Raw genomic sequence first — 6,970 nt, forward strand, 5'->3', positions numbered from 1 at the left:
CCTAAAGTATCAGTGATCCGGGGAGTTGAAGGGCCCAGGTGATATGGGAAGGTCTGGCAGAGGAGTGGGGAGGGTAGAGGAGGAAGGAGTGTTGAAGGGGACAGATCAAAGACAAAACACAGCTGCAGAAAAGGCCGAATGTTTAAGAAAGAAAAGATAAATAAGGATCGTGAGGAGAGGGATAAGGAGGTGATGAGGAGGGAAAGGCCTTATATGGACCAGGAAAGGAGTTCTCATGTCAGCTGCTCAGAGTCCCCATAAGAAGCCCCATTGTCTTTAGGAAAAGTTTGCCATTTGTTCAGACATTGGACTGAATTTGTGCATTGCTGGTGATTCAGGTAGGAAGTAGAAGAAGAGAAAAACACAGCCTAGAAGGAGGCCCCTCACAGGTTAACAGACAGTTAAACCAGAGAGAAATCCCTGACAGGAGAGTCTACCTGTTTTATCTCAATGCACAATATCTGAATCTGAAGCCCTCAAACCCTGGTCTTCTCCCATTGCCCAGGTGTTTTCTATGTGCGGGGTGGAGGAGAGGTAAAAGAATACCCTGCGAAAGTTAAGAGCAAAGAGGTTGCAGGACAGGAATTGAGAACAACTGCATCTTTGAAAGTCTGTTCTCCTTAGAAACTAACCTCCAGATGCTGCCCTGGAGACTCAGTGCTGTAGTGTATGGTGCCCCCTCTCTTCGATGTGGACATCTGCACTCCTGAAGATTGTTTTCTGTGTGACTCTTTCTCTAGGTTGAGGCCTACATATCTCTACCAGCATCCAATGACATCACCATGATCAAGTGTATCCCCAGAGGCTACAGCCCCTCTGAGTGTCGCAGAGCCAGACTGGGGAATATGTAAGAGACACACTGTCCAGGATGATGTCATGCCAGGAACTCAAGCACATGAACACATTCATTATGTCTTCCTGGGAGTCAGCGATTTCATTTATGAAGGACTCAATTTCTAACGGATAATATGACTACATTTCATCTAGATCAGTTATAAATGTTGTTGACAGATAAACTAGCGATCCATCTAAAAGTTAGTCACCAACAAGTTAAAAACAGATGTCTGCTCTTCATTTGAATGAAGGTTCTTATATTTTTACTGGGAAAAGTTGTTCTAGTTTTATACTACTAGATTTTCATCTCACTGTTGAAAACAGTTTTGTCTGTTTCTAACAGATTTTGAGTGGTTAACCAACAGGGTGATTGTGCTGTAATACTAATGAAAATGTAGCATTGTGTATAAATACCTTCTGATGGAAATAGATTTCAGTCTTTGCTTCCTCAACTGATTCCTCACCAGATCCATCGACAACCACTGACCAAAAACTTTCAACCCAACTCATTGATATGAGAATCATTTCAATGATTCAATTTCAACTTTGCCACCACGAAAATAAGATACAACTGTGATTGATTGGATAAATGTGTTACAAAGTAGAGAGTGGCCTTACTGCCTATTCTGTGGGCTTTTGTTTGCATGGGTGGCCCAGGGTTTCCGGTTTGGACTTTGAAAGCGATAGGGACTCGGCAGGAGAGAACCTGAGTGTTGGGGAAGGAGATTAGAAACTTCAGCCTGGATGGGATTCAGAGAATGAGGAAGCGGTCTCAGAGAGTAAACATCAAGCAACTTAGATCACACAGTCCAGAACAGGATACAGTGGAAAGAAAACACAGGGGGCTATTCTCATCAGAAACAACATCTTCACTCTTCCTGTTTTACTATTCAGTTGTTTGCAGTTACTCATATGGGAAAGAAAATCCCTTCTTTTTTTAATAGCTCTTGTGAAATCGGACCCATCATTCAAGATAATTTGGATTCCACAACAGCAGAATTTTTGATACTAGGGGCCTTTTCTAAAACTTCTTACACATAAACATATGCAATCTGAGCCCTCCTGGATCAATATGAATAAATCTCCCTTACTGAAATCTTTGACAGCATTCTACATTTACTCAGTCTCTGTCCTATGCTTTAATTTTTTCTTTTTCTTTTTTTCCAGGCATAAATCTGTATTAAAATTTCATAGTAAACAAATAGTACTTCTAAGTGAAGATTTTCCCATATTTTCAAATAAGATAATGCTGAACAAACCTTATGATGAATTTTATATCTGATCTCTTTTTTTTCATAAATATGGTTACAAAAACTGAGTACACATTCTTTTCAAAAATTCTCCCCTTAACACACACATGTTTTTGAGACTGGTCAAGACATTGGTATACTAAGGCAGCAACACCCAGGAAGACACCTGAGAAGGCAGGTATGGCCTCATCACCCTCTCCCCCACTTGTTTTCTTTTCACCTTGAGGTTTTAATGTCAAAATAGAAACTCTTGAAACGTCTTTAAAATAATTCTTTCGCCAAAGAAGTCAGCTTTATGCTGTAAAAATATTAGTTATTTGTCATAGGTTATGTTCTTTCACCCTCATCTGTCACCAGCTATCAGCATCTTCTTTAAAGATCAGTCTTTTCTTCATAGCGACACCTACATGCAGCTCGTTGGCAGTCCAGGTAGGGTTTACAGCCTAAATGTATAACACTGTCAAACAAGAGCTCTACTGTTGTTTCACAGGCCTGAACGTGCTGAGCTAGTCATAGTGTTTTCTGCACATCTCGGCAGATCTTAGAGAGACAACACAGGAACGCCACATCACAGTCGTTCTTGCTTTTGAACAGTTCTCAAAGCATCTGACACGTTGGCTGCAGCACTTTGTCAGGGAAGGGATAGCAACGTTAAGATGAACACCAAACAATGGAGAGCCACATCCATTCAGTGGGGAGGGTTTATAACCATAACGTGGAAAAGCCTTGATCCGTCGCTGCACTTACACTGGCAGAGCCTGTCTTCTCCTCCCAGGAGGTCCAAAGCGGCATTCAGATACGTGTCGACCTTGTGAATGCCGTTCCAGATGGTCTTCAGGGCTGTCCTCCGGTCGGTGCTCTAGGCCTGCTCCTGGCACCTGACAGCTGCAGCCAGGAGGAAGAGCAGGACAGAGAGCGCGGGCTGCGCGGGCAGGGCCATAGCGCAGTGCCGGGCTCCCCAGGTCCCCGAAGATGCCGCGGCGGAGGGCGCACCCCCACAGAACCCTCGGGGCACCCCAAGCAGTGGCGCTGGGATGGGGTCGGCGGCTGCTGCCAGGTCCATGTCCACGCCTCCTTCTCGGCTGGTTGGTGGGTCCTTGCCACCCTCACAGAACTGCCTGGAGGAGGCAGCACCATCGCAGAGACGCGTGGCCTGGCACGCCTTTAATTTTCTAATTACTGAAACCAACTTCATCTACATTAGCCCAATCTACTCTCTTATTCTTTGAGAAAAAAGTCCTGGATGGATTATGACCTTCCCTACAGCAACTCCTATTTCACAGAGATCTTTAGGAGGTGGTTAATTCTAGGGTCTTTCAAATATGTGAGAGATTCTTGATGTTTATAAGAAAGTCAAGAATATACCATACTTGGAATATTCAACAGACATACAGTATTTAAAAAAAGCCAGGCTCGTTGGTTCAGCCTGTAATCCTGCGCTTTGGGAAGCTGAGGTGAGTGGATTGCGTGAGCCCGCGGGTTCGAGACCCGCCTGGCCAACTTGGGAAGACCTTATCTCCACAATAAATAAAAAAAATCAGCCGGGCGTGGTAGCGCGGGCCTGTAGTTCCAACTACTTGGAAGTCTGAGGCGGAAGGATCGCCGGAGCCCAGCAGGTCGAGGCTGAGGTGGCCGAAAACGGCCACTGCACTCCAGTCTGGGTGACAGAGTGAGACTCCGACTCAAAAAAAAACCTTTTTAAAAAAGGAACAAGAAAGTCTGATTATGCACTGGTAATGATAGCAGATCATGAAACATATCATTGTAAAATTCCATGCTACTGATACAACAGCAGCAACAACAGTATCATGTCGTTCCCAATCACATATCCTAGGGTCAATGAAAAGAAGTTTCCTTACATGAGTCTCAGTCAGCTGGGTGAGGTCTGCCCAGAGTAGCATTCACGTTTTTGTGTGGATCATCTCTAACCCCAAGGAGACTGTAATGTGGTGTCCTATAGCACCACTGTAGCTGGAACAATGGACTTATCTTCTATCCCTGAGAGTAATACTGTGAACAAAACCAGTTCCTTACTCCCTCCTGATGGATGTTACATTCTCTTGTATCATATGGCAACACTAGACTTTGCCATGGTGAGCCCTGTATTCCTGTTTGCCTGATCTTGCACCATCCAGGAGTGTTCCTGTATTCTCCTTTGGGGGGCTACACTGATGAGATCTTTTCCAAACAGCAGCAACTCCTCTGGAAGGAATCATAATCCTCCCCTTATAACTGCACCTACTAACTGAATATTCACTTTTAGGCATTATTCTTGAACTTCCCTCTTGGAAATGAGGACTTGGATGGCTTCATTCCAGTCAACACAACACACATACCGCCTTTCCACTCTGCTGTCTGTGTATTTGTTTCTCATGACTGCCACAAGATATTATCACAACTTAGAGGCTGAAAACAACAGAAAATTATTCCCACATGGTTCTGGATCCCAGAAAGTCAAAATCAAACTATCTGTAAGGTTGTGTTCACTTCAGGAGCTCTAGGAGAGATTCCCTTTGTGCCTCTTAACTTTGAGGGGCTGTCCACAATTCCAGGCTGGTGTCTGCATCACTTTGCCCCCATCTTCATATGGCAGTTTCTTGTATGTGTCTTCTCCTTTTGCCTCTTTTCAGGACTTAGAAACCAGAATGTTACAAGATGAACTCCCAAGAACCTGGGTAACCCTGGGTGACAAAACACCAAGAGATGGCCTAGTGGGTCACCTGCATGTCATTAATGTTATTCTATGTGAGCAGTGTCTCCTTCTTTTCCTGGCAGTGTCCTGCTACTGACAATCCCTTTTTTGTAGCATTATGATAGATTTTCAGGGTCTATTTATGAGTGAGAATACGTGGTACTTAGTTATTCTTTTCTATGATAGATCACTGAGTATGGCAGACTCTAAATCCTCTAAGTTGCTGCAAAGTACATAATTTTGTTCTTCTTTATAGCTGCATAAAATTCTCTCTTATTATTGTACCACATTTAAAAAATCCAGTCAACTTTCAATGGGCAGCACGGTTGGTTCCATGCTTTCGCTATTGTGAATAGTGCTGCAATAAATATGGATATGCAAGTATCCTTTCTGTAGAATGATTTGAGTTCCCCCATGTGTATTCCAAGAAAGGGAATTTCAGGGTCATGTGGAAGGTCAATTTCTAACATATGGACTTTGAGGCAACTTGAATGGACTTAGAGTCGATCATACTCAGTGATCTATCACAGAAACAAAGAACAGAGTATCGTATGTTCTCACTCATAAGCGGACTTTGAACAATTATCATAATACTATAAGAAAGGGATTGGCAGTAGTGGGAAACTACTGGGAGTAGGGGAGGAGTTGAGGGAAACTGCTAGGGGAAGGATGAATACACTTCATCAACAAGGGTACCTGCATGATGAACATTTGTGTACATGATCCTAAATTGTTCCCCACATCTTTAAAATAAAGAAATAAAGAAAGAAGAAAAGAAAAGAAACCACTGCACTGGTTTCCATAGCAGTAGAACTATAGCCCCTATCAGAAACATGCCCTATGTGATAACTCCTAGATACTGCAGGTCAGTCCTCCCTTGCTGGACTCATACTGCTGCCTATTCAGTATGTCCATTCTGATTTTCATGGCATAGCACCAGTGTATGCCATTCCCAGAATCTGTCATTCTGTCATTCAGTTGGTACTAAGGAGCCAAGCTTTGTTATAGTGTCTTCACCTTTCAAAGCTGACCTAGGGAGAATGGCCACCAATAGCATCTCAGTAATACTGGTGTCACTTTCATCGATGCTGTTGTCACCAACCCTCCTGTGAGTCTAATTGGCTTGTTTATTTGTTCTTCTCTAGGAGACCTATTCCAGGATACCCAACTCTGATTTTTTGTTATTCTTTACCCCCAAATCATACAGAAGTGTTACTCAATTCTGAGGCTACACCCAGATTTAGTCCACGCACCACTGATTCTGGGCAAATTTCTCCACAATGCTAATCTCCCTTCAAATGCTAGTTTCAAGTGTAGGGCTTTGGGTCACCCACATTTCTGTCACTCTTGCTACAATCTCAGGGGTTCCTGTCACTCTCTCAAGGTGGGTATTTTTCTAGTTTGACTCCCAGAACTCAGAAAATCACTCTACTTATGATGACAGTGTGATAACAGCAAAAGGATGCAAATCAGAACAAGCAAACAACAGAGACTCATAGGGCTGGATTAGGGCAGGTTCCCAAAGGAAGCTCCAATTTCCTGTTTAAGGTGGGCTAAATGTGCACACTTCTCCTGGATCCATTAATATTTAACTTCTTGGAATTTAGTCTTCTGCTGGGTCCTCAGGTGTACTTGTTCCTTGGTTACAGTAGATTAGGATCCCTTCTAAGTCTCATAGTTTCAATTGTTGAATGATATGTCTGAGCCTGTCCTTGCTTCTCTTCAATGCATCCGTGGCACTTGTGAGCAGTCAACCAATTCCACACTCCTACTGGTGTCATTTTCCTTACCATGTTTAAACCCAGAGACAATGTACCTGCTGGGCATCTCCTGCAGGTCATCTCAGCCTTAGTAGCAGAAATAACCATTTCCCACCAGTCACATGCCCTGGGACCTGTCAGTCCTCCACTTCTGAGCTGAGATGAGGCACTCACTGCCAAGCACTGGAGATCCATCCAACACCAGAGTCTTTCCTTGGGGTTGGCCTTCAATGACACTGCCATTGTTACCTGGTGAGCCACATGTCCAAGGAGTGGATCATGATACACAGTACCAGAGGGGGACTGACAGAGTGCTTTGTGGTACCAAGGAAGTGCAGATTAAGGGGACCAAGCAAAGATCAAACTTGCTAAAGTTTTGTTTCAGCCCGATCCCTGGAGACTCTGGAGCACACATGCATCACAGAAGTGGCTTA

The 6,970-nt window shown here is 43.7% G+C and overlaps 1 pseudogene; it reads right to left on the bottom strand.

Moving 5' to 3' along the window:
- Nucleotides 1-2,456: 2,456 nt before the first annotated feature.
- LOC103267010 lies at nt 2,457-3,024 on the bottom strand (annotated as a pseudogene).
- Between the last annotated feature and the right edge of the window lie 3,946 nt (nt 3,025-6,970).

The sequence above is a fragment of the Carlito syrichta genome, unplaced genomic scaffold, assembly GCF_000164805.1.
Source record: "Carlito syrichta isolate Samal-C Ts95f unplaced genomic scaffold, Tarsius_syrichta-2.0.1 Scaffold24302, whole genome shotgun sequence".
Classification (NCBI taxonomy): Eukaryota; Metazoa; Chordata; class Mammalia; order Primates; family Tarsiidae; genus Carlito; species Carlito syrichta.